Source organism: Jaculus jaculus, chromosome 11 (assembly GCF_020740685.1).
Source record: "Jaculus jaculus isolate mJacJac1 chromosome 11, mJacJac1.mat.Y.cur, whole genome shotgun sequence".
NCBI lineage: Eukaryota > Metazoa > Chordata > Mammalia > Rodentia > Dipodidae > Jaculus > Jaculus jaculus.
In genome coordinates this window covers 13,811,134-13,828,163 of record NC_059112.1, presented here as the reverse complement: position 1 = coordinate 13,828,163, position 17,030 = coordinate 13,811,134, and positions in this window count along the sequence as shown.

The following is a 17,030-nucleotide window of genomic DNA, read 5'->3' as shown; positions in this document are numbered from 1 at the left end:
AAGGGACATAAGTTACTGCCTTGGAGTTAATAAGGCCTTACTGGTTAAGGGATGATCTGGTCAGTTCAGGCCGATGTCAAGTGTCCAGGCACCTTGCATTCTTCGTTATGCCTGGTTTCTAGGGAAGGCGGCTTCTTTAGGGGGAAAAATGGGATAAAGAAATACTGCATTATCCCTTATGGGTTCAAGGACATTTCCTGCTTTTAGCTGACTTCTGGCACCCTGCTATCTCTAAACTACCTCAGAAGAATAAGGAAGAAAGACCATTGAAAGATTTCTGGGATAATCTGGAGAATGGAGAGGATGGTTTGAACCTGAGGAAACGAAGCATCAATCACCCAGAGCTATCGACAAGAGCACTCCAAAATGGCAGTAGGACCCCCCCCCCCCTCACTTTGGGGAACAAGAAGCAAAGTGCACGGTGATTGGTTCTCTAAAAGGCTAACACTGCTGCTGAGGGAAAAACCACTCCTTGTCAGAAAAATAGCATCAGAAGCCCTCTACCTGGAGCAGGAGTTTTAAATACATAGTTGAATAAATGTTCCTAGAAACAGAAGATGAAATAAAGAACAGTCTATTGGATACTTTTCTTGTTACTGTGACCAAACAAATTAAAAAAAAAAAAAAAAAAAAAAAACACCTGAAAAAAGCAACTCAAGAAAGGAAAGGTTTGTTCTGCCTCCTTTTTTGAAGGGAAACAGTCAGTTCATTGCATCAAGAAAATCACAACGAGCTGGGCGTGGTGGCGCACGCCTTTAATCCCAGCACATGGGAGGCAGAGGTAGGAAGATTGCTGTGAGTTCGAGGGCACCCTGAGACTACGTAGTGAATTCCAGGTCAGCCTGGGCTACAGCGAGACCCTACCTTGAAACCCCCCCCCAAAACAAGAAGAAAATCACAATGGGGGTCACATCATTTCTGTAGTCAGAAAGAAAAGAGATAGATATTAATGTGGGGTGCTCATACTTTTCTCTTTAGTCAGTCCAGGACCCCAGCCCACTTTCAGGATGGTCTTCCCTCCTCAGTGAACACACTGTGGAGATTCCTTCACTCCCATGCCCAGAGGTGTGGCTGCTAGGTACCTCCAAGTTCACTTGAGTTGATAATGAAGTCTAATCACCACAAATGTTCTGGAATTTATAAAATGAGAAGTGTCAATGATCACTATTATTTTTTTAAAAAATCTTTATTCTTATCAACAACAAAGAACAACAAATGAAGAGACATTTTTTTCCTTCTAATTTTGAAAAGCATTTTTTAGAAAAGCATTTTAATGTTTGTAACTAGTGAGAGTACAAAACAAGCTATTTGACAAATATGTTTCAAATGCTTTAAAACTGGGCGAGAGAGATGGCTTAGCGGTTAAGCGCTTGCCTGTGAAGCCTAAGGACCCCAGTTCAAGGCTCGACTCCCCAGGACCCATGTTAGCCAGATGCACAAGGGAACGCATGCGTCTGGAGTTCGTTTGCAGTGCCTGGAGGCCCTGGCGCGCCCATTCTCTCTCTCTCCCTCTCCCTCCCCCCTCTCTCTCTCTTTGCTTCTTTCTCTGTCTGTTGCTCTCAAATAATCAATAAAAATAAGCAAATTTTTTTAATAAAAGCTTTAAAACTGTCTCATACTTTTGGACCCAGCAATTGTTATCTAGAAAATGATGTTACAGAAATAATCATTAATGATAGATAAATTTAATAGGGTTTGTGTATACAATTGAAATTAGAATGATCCCCAAAAGTCCATAATTGAGCTAATAATTTTTAATTATTTAATTAATGACTTAACTGTTTAAATAATTTTTGGGTTTTTGATGTAATAAAATATAGAAGTGCATACATGGTCTTCAAATTATTAAATTTTTAGCTGGGCATATTAGCTCAAACATACATTACCAGAACTTGGTGCTAAAGCAGGAATATTGCTATGAGTTTGAAGCCAGCCTTGATTGCAGAGGCCCTGGCATAAATAAATAATAATAAATAAAATATTGATTTTTCCACTTCATGTATGATGAGAAAACTCTGAAGTCACTTCCAGCATTATAGTAATGATGCCAAAGTAGATTAATTATATATTAATTGAAAAACTAGTGAACTATATACAATCCTATGTAAAACACATCATTTTGAGGATTATATATGATATGTGATTGAAAAAATGTACCATCTTATCTCTTGAGTTGTAATTATTCTCTTTCTGTCAAGTTTCTATGAAGACATTTACTTCCAGGGCTGGGGATATAGCTCAGTGGCAAAGCATGTACCTAGCATGTGCAAGGACCTGGGTTCAATCCCCAGTACAGTGCAGGGGGAGAAAAGACACTATCATAATGAAAAACCTGGCTAACGGGTCCCATCAACTCTTACAGGTCAAGTACTGATTGCAATGATAGGCTAACGGGCAATATCCCTGCGTTCATGGTCTTAAACATTTCATAAAATTCCATTTCTCTTGTTCAGACAGTCGAAGCAAGAACGAGAGATGCTTCGTAGCACAGTGTCTTCCATTGCAAATGATAGCATCCAAAATACAAAACGGCTTCAGCAAGAGAGAAAGTCTGCAAGTTCATGGGACTCACATCCGTGAGTGACTGACTTCACACACAGCTGGGTCATGCACAGTCTTTACAAGTCAATATGTCACAACGTTTCAGCCTGCTTTTCTTTGGTTTGGCTCCATTTTTAGTCGTGTTCCCCTGATGACTGTCAAGAACTCCAGACTTGGGCTGGAGAGATGGCATAGCAGTTAAGGTACTTGCCTGTGAAGCCAAAGGACCCAGGTTTAATTCCTCAGGACCCATGTTAGCCAGATGCACAAGGGGCACATGCATCTGGAGTTCATTTGCAGTGGCTGGAGTGCCCATGCTCTCTCTGTCTGTCTCCTATCTCTCTCTCTTCTTGCAAATAAATAAAATTTTTTAAAGAAAGAACTCCAGACTTATATGCAGTGTCCTCAAAAACATCAGAAGAAACAGATATTTTCTTTCTAACACTTTTAAAGAGGAGGAGGAATGGGAAGGGGAGAAAAAGGAGGAAAAGGAGATGGAAGATATAGGAGGGGAAAAAAGAGAGGAGAGAAAAGGAAGGAAAGTTACAAGAAGAATTAATCCCAGTGGGTTCAGATGAGCCATCTGCAGGCCCCAATCCACCATCCAGGTACAGGGTACAATGCTCTCACCAGCCAGTCCCAAGTCACGTGCACCCCCTTGAACATGGTCTGAAAGTGGAGGAGAAAAATCACAAAGCTGTTAAGGAAAAGACTGAGGAACAGGTGCTAAGATTGAAAAAAAAAAACCCAAGAGTTGACCACTAAGGTCATATGACAGAGAGATGATATAAACAAACTGAAGGCTATCTTCCGACAGAAAACTTAATCCAAAAACAAAACAGCAACCAACAAAAAAAGCTGCGCTTGAAAACTTATTGAACCTAAGCACACAGTATGTCACCAGGCAGTCACTGTTAGACCCATGTCACTCTAGAGAGGATGCATTATGCATTGCAGGTGACACAGAATTAGTTAGACATCTGCTCCTTTGCTAGAGGGTGGGAGGGGGTACCCCAGAGTATCCCTGACAGACCCCCACCTGTGCAGCAAGCCAGTCTAGGAGCCACCTGTTCTCTAACCCAGCCCACCTGTCGAACCTTGGGGACACTTGCTGCTAGGACTCTGGCCGGCAATAAAGTCTTCAGACATTTAAGATTTCACTGTGAATGAAACGCACTTAAAACTCTAACAGATCAGCTCACAAACGCCTCATTTTTTTAAATTTAATTTTATTTTTGTCCTGGCTAAGGATGAAACAGTGACTATCCATAGGAAAAGCTAGCTAATTAGCAACATATGTCCCCTGCTTATCCCCAAGGTTCATTTTTAAGTAAGAGCTCCTATATTAATTATTTTTCTTGAGTATTTTAATATTTCAGTGTTCATGCTTAATCACACTTGATACTAAGTAACTAAACTTGCCAAATATATTAATTGAACATCTGCCATACTGAACCTTGTTCCAGCCTCATCTGGTCATAACTAGGACCATTTGGTATTTCTTTTCCTTCCAATATTTCTCTCTCTCTCTCTCTCTCTTTTTCTCCCCTCTCTCTCTTACACACACACACACACACACACACACACACACACACACACTCATCACAGTCCTGCTTCAACGATTACTACTTACTTTAAGTAATTATGTTGAGAAATGTAGCACTACATTTCATGGGAAAGGATCTATGATTAATTAATAATTCCTGCCATGAGCATAGAATGAAAATATGGTGCATATTCTATATCCCTAGAATCATCCAAGATTTGACCCTGATCTTACTGTAAAGGGACTCCAGGATTTCAGTCCAAAAGAACTCAGGGCCCAGTATCTGGCCATTACATGCTCCCAGCCCTGGCAGAACCACCAGGGCCTGGGCTAGGTACAGGGACTAGGTACAGAAGGACCAGCCAAGACCTACAAAGCAAACTGTTAAAAGTATAAGATGGCGTAAGGCAGCCAGGTTACCAGCCCAAAGGGAACAGACAAAGAGAAAATCCAAATGCAAGGATACAGGAAGGAAACAGGGAAACCAGATCACAACAATAGGGTTCAACGTGAAGAATGGGAGGTGGAACCTGAAGGAAGTCCCTGGCCCTCAGAATCCTAGACGCAGCTGCCTATGGGGTCTCCAACCAAGTCCACAAGTGGGAAGGAAGTCATTAAGGCAGTGACTTGGGTTTAGTCTCTAGGCGACAGTTCAGTTTTGCTTACTGGAGCGATTCTGATCACAGACCCTAATCCTAATAAGTACATCTTGATCTTACTCTGCCAAGTCCTGAGATTGCTCCAGGGGCCTGAGTCCCTGCTTTTGCCAATTTCTCAACCCCACTACTGTGAAACAGGAATTCTATACCCAGAGCTCATGCTATACCCATTAGCTACCAACATATTTCACAGGTGTTACTCATTCATTTTGCAAACAGTTATTGGGGTGTGATTTTGGGTGCTAGGAACCCATTGACAAATAGTTCCTACCTTCATAGAACTTTTAGTCAAGGATGAAATCAAACACTGATGGAAAATCCATGCATGCTGGTGTAAAGTTGGTACTGTGATAAACATTATAAAAGGAAAGCATATACCTAGTTGGAGAGGTCAGAGAAGCTCTACCTGAGGAATGGCCTTAAACAGAAAGAAAACTAAGAGTTCATTCATCCACTTAGCCATTCAGTCAAGGAATATTAAATGTGTACCTACTATGTAGTAGGCTCTAATCTAGGCATGTAGGATCTTACTATGAACAAAACATGATCTCAGATCTTATGGAGCTTAATTCTGTGTACAGGGTGAAAAGAACAAATATTTCAATATATAATAATAGGAAGAAGAAAATAAAGCCTGGTGTGGTGGTGCACACCTTTAATCCCAGCACTCTGGAGACAGGTAGGAGGATTGCCATGGGTTTGAGGCCAGCCTGAGACTACATAGTGAATTCCAGGGACTAGAGTGAGACCCTACCTTGAAAACAAAAACAGAAAGAAAGAAAGAAAGAAAGAAAGAAAGAAAGAAAGAAAGAAAGAAAGAAAGAAAGAAGGAAGGAAGGAAGGAAGGAAGGAAGGAAGGAAGGGAGGAAAGAAAGAAAGAAAGAAAGAAAGAAAGAAAGAAAGAAAGAAAGAAAGAAAGAAAGAAAGAAAGAAAGAAATTTAAGAAGGTTAGGACTTGCTGTAATAAAAATAAAACAGGGCAAAGCAAACAGACTCTGGGGTGTTAAGGACCTCAATGATGGGATATGGAAGTGACCAAAAGAGAGCCAACTTCAGAATGTTTTGGGGGAAATGCTTTAACCAGAGAAAGACCCAGGCAGAAGTGACATCAGCACCTTCTAAGGATGCTAAAAAGATCCTCATATGTGTGTGTTGCATGTACACACACGCTCGCACATGTACGTGCATACGTGGGTAAATAAATAAAAAAAAAGCCATCCTCAACAAATCATTCGTTTTAAACATGAACGTGTGCCCCAATAGGCAGCTTGCTGATGCTTCCCTCCCAGTTCAGCTACAACTGGACGTAAATGTGACGCGGTACATGTCTGCCCGGGCACAGACTTACAGGCAGTTGTGGTAAATAAATGCCTGCCCCAAGGGGCTCCGCGCTGCCTATCAGAAGTGTGAATGTGGCTTCTGATAACATTGTGTTGTCACTTTTCACTCCCACAACCAATGAGGACAAATAAGTGGCTTCCTGACAAATGGCTCCCAGAGCCCCAAAGAAGGAAGGAGACAGGAGTCTTGGGACCTTTCTGGAATGAGGTCCTTAGAGGCTTCATGGCCATGGGCTGCCTCAACAGGAGCCACCACATCGATTCTTCTGAAAATTCACGTTCTCTTTGTAGCCCATTCAACTTTCAAAGGGCTTATAAATTTCAGGCTGCATATTCCCACCTGGGGAGGCAGAGGTAAGAGGTGAATCTCTGTGAGTTTGCTGCCAGCCTGGGATAACAAAGTGAGTTTGAACTAGTGTGAGACTTTACCTTGGAAACTACCCCCCGCCAAAAGAAAAACTTTTAAAAAAATTTTATCTGGTCTGGTAGCTCACATCTTTCATCACAGCACTCTGGAGGCAGAGGTAGGAGGATCATCATGAGTTCAAGGCCAGTCTGGGACTACCGAGTGAGTTCCAGGTCAGCCTTGACTAGAGACCCTACCTTGGCAGTGGGGAGGAGGGAAGATTGGATTAAGACAGTAGAGATTTAAAGTAAGAACTATCTAGGTTTGGCCTGTGTATAGCCAGAGTAGGTTAGAAAAGCCCCTCATGTATTATTCTGGACTGAATTCTCATTTAAGGAAAATTCTTACCAGTGATAAAAAAAAAAATTGCATAGTGTCTCCCACAATTCACATCCATCCAGAACCTGAGAGCATGGTTGTATTTGGCAATGTGGTCTCTGCAGATGGCAGGGTTGGGATGAGCTCGTGTTGGGTGAGGGTGGACCCTAAGCTGCATCAGAGAAGGGAGAAGGTTATTCGGCCCTGACACACACAAGGAGGAAGCCATGGGGACAGGGAGTGGCAGGATCCTGTGACAAGCCAAGGAGCACCAAGGTGGATTGGGGACCCACAGAAGCTAGGAAGACATGAGAAAGGACTTTTCCCTGGAGCTTTCAGAAGAATGACTCTGGCAATGCCTCGGTTTGAGATGTCAACCCTCCAGAACTGTGAGGGAGTAACCTACTATTGCTTAAAATCCTCTCCCATCTGTGACAATCATTTCTGCAGCCCTAGGGATGAAATCCGACTGCCCTGAGGACCCATGGCCTGGCATGAAAGAGAGAGAGGGAATACAACTGTTCCTGCATTGGCAATGAAAGTAACGGAGCGGTTATTTGATAAATTTAACAATTGGAAATTTTGAACTTTATTTGTATAGTAGTTAAATGCTGGGATTCTGGGCCTGGGAAGATGGCTTGGAAGTTAAAAGTTACTTGCTTGCAAAGCCTGCCAAATTCAAGTAAAATTCCCAAGCTAGCCACATAAACTAGACAAAGTGATGCATGCATTTGGTGTTTGTTTGCAGTGACAAGAGACCTTGGCATGCACACGCACACACACACACACACACACAATTGGAATTCTGTTAAAGGGACAGGGAGGTGGGGACAAGAGAGGGTAATGGAATATGTGTGACTTCCAAAAGCAGAAGAGAGGATATTTCAGGAAGAAGGGAACCAATCAAAAGAGCAGGAGGGCCGGGTGTGGTGGCGCACACCTTTAATCCCAGCACTCGGGAGGCAGAGGTAGGAGGATCACCGTGAGTTCGAAGCCACCCTGAGACTTCGTGGTGAATTCCAGGTTAGCCTGGGCTAGAGTGAGACCCTATCTCGAAAAACCAAAAATAAAAAAATAATTTAAAAAAAGAGTAGAAGGGGGGTATGCAAGAGAGGAATGATGATATCAATAAGAATTAAGTATAATGCTGGGTGTATGTATGAAAATGTCACAATGACACCTGCCACTCTGTACATTAACTGATAATAATCAACTTTTTTTTAAAATTTTTTATTTATTTATTTGAGAGCGATAGACACAGAGAGAAAGACAGATAGAGGGAGAGAGAGAGAATGGGCGCACCAGGGCTTCCAGCCTCTGCAAACGAACTCCAGACGCGTGCGCCCCCTTGTGCATCTGGCTAAGGTGGGACCTGGGGAACCGAGCCTCGAACCGGGGTCCTTAGGCTCCACAGGCAAGCGCTTAACCGCTAAGCCATCTCTCCAGCCCAATAATCAACTTTTAACATTCAACTTTTGCAATCAACCTGGGGAGGAACCTAATTTTGTCATGTAGCATGTTCAAGCTACTGACCAACTCTGAGCCTCAGCTGTTCACAGAAAATGCCGACTTGCCACATCAGGTGTCTGTGAAAGTTAGGAAGAGAAGCCTCCTAAACACCGAGCAAATGCCTGTACTATTGTAAGCCTCCAGTCAAGGAAGCTGCCGTCACCAACCATGTCACCATCCTCAGAGTGTTTTTATTCAAACGTGCATCCAGACGTCTTCCTCACCAGCTCTACACATAGCTCCTGGGAACAGGCTAGAAATAAATGTCCAATTCTCAACATCAGAGAATTTTGCTGTATTCATACTAAGTTCAGACACCACCCCCCAAATATTTTTAATAATTTATTTATTTTTTTAATTTATTCATTAGAAAGAGAAAGAATGGGCGCGCCAGGGCCTCCAGCCACTGCAAACAAACTCCAAATGCATGTGCCACCTTGTGCATCTGGCTGACATGGGTCCTGGGGGATTGGACTTTGGTCTTTTGGCTTTGCAGACAAACACCTTAACCACTAAGCCATCTCTCCAGCCCAATTTCTTGTCTGTCCCAAAATATAAATATGTTTTGAAAAAAAGTTTTAAAGACCATAATATTTTCTCTTCTTTATTTTATAAATAGTCTTATTTATTCTTTGGAGACACAGAGAGAGAGAGAGAATAAATGGGCATGCCAGGGCCTCCAGTAAAAGAACTCCAGATGCATGTGCCACTTTGCATTTGTTTACATGGGTATTAAGGAATAGAACCTCAGGCTGTTAGGCTTTGCAAGCTAAGTGCCTATAACCACTGACCCATTTCCCCAGCCCCAAACCATAATGTTTTCAATGTACTATGCATTGAGAGCTCACCACCTTCCAGGTACTTCCTAAATGGCATGTCCCTTATAACTTACAACCTGGAGAACTAAGCTAAAATAACTCTCACTATACACAAGACAAACCTAGCGCTGAGAGAACTGCTCACTGAGGACTCTGGATTGATTCAGAATTAAGGTAGGAAGTAAAAGCAATGTCGGGGCCAAAAATGCAGAAGGTGGGACATGGGTGTAAATTCTCAGTTTCCCAAAAGGTAGAATACAAAGCAATTGTTCCTTGTGTCCTAGAATATTGGTCACCCTGGATACCAGAATCCACAAGACACTTGAGTATCCTCAGCTGTTCAAGTCCCTTTACTTAAAACACCATAGCAGAGCTGGAGGGACGGCTTAGCGGTTAAAGTCTTTGCCTGCAAAGCCAAATGACCCAGGTTCAATTCCCCAGGACCCACATTAGCCAGATGCACAAGCACAAGGTGTCACATGTGTCTGGAGTTTGTTTGTAGTGTCTGGAAGCCCCGGTGTGCCCATTCTCTCTCTCTCTCTCTCTCCCTCTCTCTGGCAAATAAATAAAAATTAAATATAAATAAATAAATTTTAAAATACCATAGCATGTTTGTACTTGGAAATGACTATCATCAAAATGCTAACAAATGACAAATGCTCAGCACTAAATGAGAAATCTTTATTACCGCCCCTCCCCCCCCCCAGCCAAGGCTCAGGGAACATCCCGGAAGAAGTGACAGAAAGAAGGTAAGACATGGGATTTTTTTTTTGATAACCATGGAAAATGTTAATAATAAATAAATAAATAAATAAATATTTTTAAAAAAGAAAGAAAGAAGGTAAGAGCCAGAGAATGGGGTGGAGTGCTTTGGAACACTGTCTTCTGGACAGGAAGTAGCGTTTACTTACATGACTCCATAGCAACAGTCGTCATCTATTCAGGACCTGCCCAATATTGGGTCATCAACATGTCACCCTGAATGGCAGAGGGGGCGGGGATATTAAAGTGGAAGAGGGACAAGTTGGAAAGAAAGGGTTCATTCTAGGGATAATGGGGGAAGAGAGGAAGGGGTGAAAAGCTACTAAATAGCATTTCATTAACTTAATTTTTGTTGTTATTCCCTACATACTAGAGTCCAACAACTATTTCCATGATGTGAGTTTGTTTCCACAGCATTCCCGTGTGTTGGTTTCCATAAGCAAATCAGAAGCTGCCGGAGTTCTTGTCTATGCTCTATCACCACCCCACCGAGCAAGGCACCATTTTCTCTGGGCCTCAGTTTCCCTACCTATGAAGCTAGGGATATAGACTAAATGATCTCTAACAGTTTTCACCACCACAATTGAATATGTAGTTTCATTCATCTTCCTCTTTTAAAATAATTCGACGTGGAGAAAAGATTAAAGACGTTGGATTTGAAGCTTTCAAAACAAATCCACCATATTTACAATACAGTATCGTGACTTTAATTTTCATCACGCTCGCCCCATTCCTTGATTTCTGTAGTTAGTTCATACGAAAACAAAATTGGCATATTTTTCGCTGAAGTCATATTTTTTCATCCTAGGTTTAAAAAAAAAGCCTAAGTAATAACAAAAATTTTAAAATAATAATATTTTATATTTACTTAAATAGTATCTTTGATCTGAGGCCTTCCTGTATGGTATTTTTGTAAGCCATACGTGCTATTATTTCTTTGGTAGGTCACATAAAAGTACTAAGATGTCTAGACCCCTGATGTTATGGGAGCTCTCACAACAAACTCAGCCTTGTTTCGATTGTGTTATATCCAGGAAGTTTTGAACATTTTAGCCTTAAAGGATGTTTCATCACCTTGTGTATTTTACAGAGAGAAAAGCTGAAACAAGTCAGAATGTAAAGAACAAAAATCTACCCAGGCTGTGTGGCAATTCCCGTAACACAGGCAGGAGGAGTTTATCCTCCCAGACATTGTTCCAAGTGCCTTCAAGAGTTAACTTGCTTGAGCCTCACAATCCTATGAGGCAAGCTGTGACATCACAGTTTTGTAGGTGAGTAAAGTGAGGCACAGAAGAGGGAGTCACCTGGCTAAAAGGCTAAGCATTAGTCAGAGTCACGCACAGCCCTGAGATTCGACTCCGGCAGTCTGGTTAGAGTCCACTGTGATCACCACCACACTCTCGTGTGCAAAGACTGTGGCTCAGGACACTTGCAGATAGTTCCATGCGCTTGCTACCCCATGGGCGCATCCCATGAACTTGCCTACTCCAAGAAGGACAATCTATATTGGTATCGATGTCATGGACTGGCTCCAACATGCACTGCTCCTCCTCTTCACTGAGAAGTAGCCTGCTGAAGATGCCCCTGGGCCACATCAGTCTTTAGCAAGCAAGCAGTTTAGCTGACAGTATTTGATCTTCATATTTTATTAAAATACTTTTGAACAAAGAAAGCCAAGGTTGAGGGCTGGGGAGATGGCTCAGTCAATAAAACACTTGTACGTGACCATGAACACTAGAGTTTGGATCCCCCGGCACCCACATAAATGTTGTGTAGGCATGAAGGACCCTTGAAATCCCAGCACGTGGGAGGCTGAGACAGGAGGCTCTCAAGGCAAGCTGGCTAGCTAGACTAGATGAATTGGAGAGCTCTGGGCTCACACTGGAAGACCCTGCATCAGTAAAAGAAAGAAAGCAGGGCTGGAGGGATGGCTTAATGGTGAAGGCGCTTGCCTACGAAGCCTAAGGACCCATGTTCAACTCTCCAGGTCCCACGTTAGCCAGACGCACAAAGGCAAGGCAAGTGCAAGGTCGCACATGCCCACTAGGTGGCGCAGGCGTCTGGAGTTGGAGTTAGTGGCTGAGGCCCTGGCGCACTAACTCTCCCCCTGCGCCTGTCTCTAAAATAAAAATAATTTGAAAAAGAGTGAGCAATAAAGAAGACACCCAACATTATCCTCTTGTCTCCACACGTACACACATGCATACCCACACACATACACGTGTGTGTACACACACCATGCCGCACAATAAAAGAAGAGCCAAGTTTACTGAGTCTTTATTTCTGAACTGATAGTTTCACATCAAATATTTTCTCTCTTCCAATATATATAGTCCAGTTGCATCCATAAATCTATTTTGCTATCTTCATGCATTGCTGTATGTATGAGTGTATGAGCGCACAGTCAAGGAAGCTGCAAGGATTGGATCAGATGCACTTTTGAACCACTGGTTAGTCCTTTGAAATGTTCTAGATCCCATGGTTTAACAGTAAGTCATCTCAATTGTTTTGGTTTTTTGCATGCAGTTGGCCATTTATGTCATTACTATGATGGGCCCTACAGCTGACCCAAAGCTTATGCTTTTGTAAGTGTGGTGCCTTAGGATACTGATCTACCGGGCTGGAGAGACAGCTTAGAGGTTTTAAGGCGTTTGCCTGCAAAGCCTAAAGAGCCAGGTTTGATTTCCCGGGACCCACATTAGCCAGATGCACAAGGTGGCGCGTGTGTCTGGAGTTCGTTCGCAGTGGCTGGAGGCCCTGGCATGCCCATTCTCTATATATCTGCCTCTCTCTCTCTCTCTCTCTCTCTCTCTCTCTCTCTCTCACACACACACACACACACACACACACACACATACACACACACACACACAAAATAAGTAAATAAATAAAATAAATACTTTTAAAAAAGAATACTGATATTCCATCTACAGCCATACCACTCTAAATGCGTCCGATCTCGTCTGATCTCAGAAGCTAAGCAGGGTCAGGCCTGGTTAGCCCTTGGATAGGAGAATAGTGACCTTCGACGTGACAGATTTGTGCAAGCCTGTAGTCAGTGTTTCCTTGTATTTCTCAACTTCCTCCATGTTAGTGTGAGGTAAGGCCCTAGATCCAGATTGAAATAAATATTTCTCCCGACGGGAGCCCTTTCCTACTTCCTGTTGTTTTAAGGATCTCTTGAAAGGAGGGCACAGATGAATTTAGAACTGTTGGGCTTAAGCACAAAAAAACAAGAAGGGTGTCATTTACTGTGTGGAAATTTGTCTTACCAGCTTCCATCACTTTGCTTCTATTGTCCAGGAGCCCATGACCTCTAGCTTTTTGCCCATCAGTCTGAAAAGGGGTGGACTTCATTGGAAGGCAGTTTATCAAAGGGTGCTGGGGGAGGGGCATTGGGGTGGGATTGGATTTACAGAGTCTCAGAGTCCCGCCATGTCATGAGCATTCTTTCCAAAGGAAACCAGGCTAAAAGGCTGATAAACCCCAATCTCTTTTCCTTCAGAGCCCCCTAATGCAACTCCCTCATTTGTTCATCAGCACTTTATGAGAAAATAAACAAAAACACAGTGGGTCTGTTTCCTCATTGTCAGCAGGTCAGAATGCTTCCTGCTCTGGGAGGCCAGCCTCCCAGCCTAAGACTTCTTAATGACCCATTTTCCTAAACTGAATTGCAAGGGCATAATCAAATCCAAAGGCCCCTCAGGGCGGGTTAGATGTCATAGATCACAATGCTCTGCAGGGCTAGAAGATCATGCCAGGTTGGCTACTCAAGGAGAAAACAGGAGGTAAGCCACACTGACATACCAGAGGTTGCTTCTCTGTTCTCCTTTCTTTTACTTAAAAATAAAAAGGGCTGGAGAGATGGCTTAGCAGTTAAGCGCTTGCCTGTGAAGCCTGAGGACCCTCGTTTCGAGGCTCGATTACCCAGGACCCATGTTAGCCAGATGCACAAGGGGCGCACGCGTCTGGAGTTTGTTTGCAGTGGCTGGAGGCCCTGGCGCGCCTATTCTCTCTATCTGCCTCTTTCTTTCCCTGTCTGTGGCTCTCAAATAAATAAATAAAAATAAACAAATAAATTAAAAAAAAAAGTCCAAGGAAAAAGAAAAACATTTTGGGGTGAGGGAGATGGCTCAGTGGAGCATGACTATGAAAATTCTGAGCCCCAGCACCCATGTAAGATGCCAAGTGTTGGGGAGTAGATATTGCTCATTAGTAAGAGGTGTGTGCTTGCAAAGCCTAATGGCCCAGTTTCAATTCACTAGTACCACATAAAGAAAGATATATAAAATGACACATCTGTCTGGAGTTTGTTCTAAATCATCCATACATCTCCACCCACTCTCAAGTAAATAAAAGTTAAAAATAAAAAAGGAAAAAAAAAAGATGCCAAGTGGGCACAGTGGCCCACTGTAATGCCAGTGCTCAGTAAGTGGAGACGGCAGCCCCTAGAGCAAACTAGGCTAGGAGAACTGGCAAGCTTTGGGTTTAAGGGCGAAACCTTGCTTTTAACTAAAGTGCAAAGTGTTCGAGAAGACGCCTGACCACCTCTGTCCTTCACACACATGTGCACACGCATGCTTCTGCGCCTGCACACGTGCGCCCACACACACATACACATGCATGTTCATACCACACACATATGCAAAAAAAAAAAAGAAAGAAAAAGATTTACAATCATTTTGACACGAAGTTTCCATTCTGTGGGGGACGGAAAATTCCGTGCTTTACTGGGGCGTTGGTACAATGGTGAAAGGCTCTTCTTTATACTAGATCCATGCTTTTAAAGGATTTTCAAGTCAATCCAGCATTTTTTTATCCAGATTTTTCACAAACTGACCACTTAACAAGAAAAAAAAAAAAGCAATAACCATGGCATATGGAAGAGCCAGAAGCTTATAACCCCCAGGTTTAAATTCCCAACTGGCTCAGCGGTGGTCCGAGATGGGTTGAGTGTGGAGATCTTTCTTGTTGAGAAAGGGAGAGTGTTTGAAGAGTTAACTGGGAAGACAAAGTTACAGGGGTGGGGGGCACTCTGCGTGGGCGTTGTCATGATTCATTGCCTCAGAGGTAGAGTGAGTGCCCACCATGCCAACTTCTAAGAGTCTGGCATTTAAAATGCATAAGAGGGTTGGAACTGCGGTTAGACAGGCTCTGGCGCCCGCCTCGGTGAGTTCCCTGTGAGTCAGGCTCTTGCTATCGCTGCAACCTCAGACAAGGCGCTTACAGTGTCTGTCTCCTGAGTAAGGTGGCCCATGAAGAACAGAAGCCTGTGACATTGGCTCAATGACATTTAATCATTAGTGAGTTCCAGTATAGCATGGGCAATAGGGGGATGTTCTGGAGAAGACATAGATTGCATTTAAGCAAAGAAAACTGTTGGCCTGACTGTGGCGCTCTAACATACTTCAGAAGTAAAGTCCTAGGGAAATAGTGAACATTACCACTGCCTGGGGCCTGCTTATGTGTATTTAACCTCTCAAGTCCTCTTCCCCCCACAGCAGAAGATGAGTTGGATAAAATGTATCAAAGATTTCTGAGCAGTCCTACCTCCCCCTAACATTCTATGATTCAACGAAAATGCCACCGACTTTTAAAATATATTTTTATTTATTTATTTGCAAGCAGAGGGAGACAGAGAAAAGAAAGACAGAAAAGACAGAGAGAATGGGCATGCCAGGGTCTCCAGCCACTGCAAATGAACTCAAGATGCATGTGCCACTTTGTGCATCTGGCTTTAGGTGGGTACTGGGGAACTGAACTGGGGTTGTTCAACTTTGCAGGCAAGTGCCTTAACCATTGAGCCACCCCTCCAGCATCAGGACCCTTTGAACTCAGATGAAACCAGTATCATCCTCCACAGTCTAGGATATACAGTTTAATACTATTTTGCATAACTTCTGTAAATATATTATTGCTCAAACATCTTTTAGTCATATCACACTAAATATATTTAAAGCTCTTTGAAGATAAGGGCCACACGTGCACCATTTTTTTTAAAATTTATTTATTTGAGAGCAACAGACAGAGCGAGAAAGAGGCAGATAGAGAGAGAATGGGTGCACCAGGGCCTCCAGGCACTGCAAACGAACTCCAGACGCGTGCGCCCCCTTGTGCATCTGGCTAACGTGGGTCCTGGGGAATCGAGCCTTGAACTGGGGTCCTTAGGCTTCACAGCCAAGCGCTCAACCACTAAGCCATCTCTCCAGCCCGCATGCACCATTTTTATCCCTCACAGTCCTAGGCAGAGCACGTAATATGTAGTAACCATCATGCTGTGTTAAGTAGCGCCTAGCTCCATTCACCCAACTGTATCACGGCTCTGTAATCACTTGGGATCAGTGTTGACAATCACAGCAGCCTAACTCAACTCGGGCACCCGTGAGGCTAACCAGATATATGACTCAAGAAAGCATATCTTTCCTTTCAAGGATTCACAGATGTTTACTTAATAGCTGTAATGTGCCAGGCATGATATTGGCTCTGAGGGACACTGTAAGCCACCACCACAGCCTGAACACCCACTGAGGCAGAACTCCAAGCCATGCCTCTTCTTCCCTTACCTGGGAAGGCCTCTCCAGTTCCCCCTTGGAGTTTCGTTAGTAGCCTACCATGTGGTTTCCAATTAACAACAGCATCATACACTTAGGGCTTTGTACAGGTGTGAAACCTAAGGTGCATATCAAATAATACTCAGTCTTTCGGAATGCAGAAATGGGACACTGTGAATGGGCGACGCTTATTGCCAGGAGCCTTCAGAAAGCAACATTTTTCTGCTGCTCTGCTTCTGGCCTGAAGAATATCAGCAAAACACTCCAGTCTGTAGATTATCTGTAAACCAACTGACAGGTATCCAGCACAGACATTTCTTCGCCCTTCTAGCAGCCCTCAGATGATCTGTGAAAAGTAAAAGTTCATCAGATGTTGACCGAGGAGGTCCTGATAAAGTCACTCTGAATTCCTGCGGCTGAAGTGCTCTTTGGGGTTTATCACTCCTCCAGGCTTATCAGCCCCCTGGGGGCCTTTGCTCCATTTCAACTGCAGCCTGTTTGCCCTGTGGCTCCATCCCCAGTGGCCAGGGCTCTCTGGATGCTAATCAAGAGATAGAGGCCACTCTGATCTTGTAAAGTG